The sequence below is a fragment of the Lagopus leucura genome, unplaced genomic scaffold, assembly GCF_019238085.1.
Source record: "Lagopus leucura isolate 7727_CA_CO unplaced genomic scaffold, USGS_WTPT01 Super-Scaffold_100021, whole genome shotgun sequence".
Taxonomy (NCBI): domain Eukaryota; kingdom Metazoa; phylum Chordata; class Aves; order Galliformes; family Phasianidae; genus Lagopus; species Lagopus leucura.
Window position 1 is genome coordinate 9,166,245 of NW_024962274.1, and position 1,506 is coordinate 9,167,750.

The window sequence follows — 1,506 nt, forward strand, 5'->3', positions numbered from 1 at the left end:
AGAATATGGAAGACCAGTCATTCCAGGATTTCCCATTGTGTGTATACAAATCAGCAGCCACCTGAGTGAATGTGGAGCAGGAGAAAACCTTTTCTAGACTTGAAGAACTTTACATATGAAGACTTCCCATTCATCTATTTAATACATAGAATACATCGGTGGTTGGGAGGTAGGTGTGTACACAGGGCCAGGAGGGGGAATTCGATATAAGTCTAGCTTCCTACATCAGTTTGGTGGGCATTCTGAGTGTGGGAGCCCTGCAGGCATCTCCAGATCCCCACAGAAGCCACTGCCATCATCTTACGTTTTCGTGCCCATGGGGAATGTGTGAAACAAATGGTCTTTTGCATTGCAGCTCATCCTGAGGTATTTTTGCTGAAGACTCAAAGAGTTTGCAGCTTTAGGGTCTGAGAATCTTCTCTCCATTGTTTATGGTTTAAGCACAGCCATTTTTCTTGTCCTGTTAGTGCTTTGTACTTGCTAAGGTCTGAAGGCTTCAGTAAAAAAAAAAAAAAAAAAGGTAATGTGAAAGTAAATATCATCATGAAAACTGTAAAAATTTCTTGTGCTCCACCCCAGATGTACAGAGTACAGATAGCATTTGAAGAAGTAGAATTTGAGGAAAAACAACAGTGGCAAGTACTGTAAGTTGTTCACCTCTGTAAGCTTTTACTGTCTCTTCCCACAAGAGACATCTGTTTCATGTCACCCATAAGGAGCGCAATGTAAGGACTGCTATTGTGTCCCCTTAAAAGGTTAATCTTCATTGGTTCCCTCCTTGTAGTAAGTTTTGGGGAGGAATGTGCATAGGCGGTGCAAGAAAAAGCTGCTTCTGAAGTGAGATGTGTGGAGCTGTGAGCTGAGCAGGGTGTGTGACGGGCAACTTAGAGCCAGGGTTATTAGGATTATAAAACAGTAAAATTATAAAGTTAGGGTTTAGAGATGTTAATGAGCACTGATGGAAGCGCTCACCTTTTGACTCTTGTGTAGCTTACAGTGGTTTGACAACTTGCTCTGGCCGTGACTCAGCGCTTACCTGGAAACATGCGTTTATTTTTGGCATCCCAAAGTGTAATTCAGCTGCCCGGTCACAGGCAGAGACCGGGATGAAACACTGAGAAAGATCTTATAGAGAGATGAAACACTGCAGAAACCCCCCTGCAAACCCCACGAACACGCCGGCCCGCCCGGGGCGCTCGGGGCGGTTCCGGCTCCGGGCGGGCAGCGGCGCCCTCCGCGCAGCCGAACTCTGGGCGCCGGGGCCGAGCTGCCGCTCGGCGCGGGTCCGCCCGCGGACGGGAGGGCCGGGCCGGGGGGAAGGGGCGTCACCATCTGGTGTTAATTCCCCGGCCATCGGATTCGTGACCCGCCGCGATGAGATCAGCGGGATCGGCTTTCGCGAGGGGGCACGGCGGTCCCCGCCGCCGCTCTCCCCAGCTGCGTCGGCTCTCGCATGCGGCGGCGGCGGCGGGCGGCGCCGGGGGAGGCAGCGCGCACAAAGCCCGG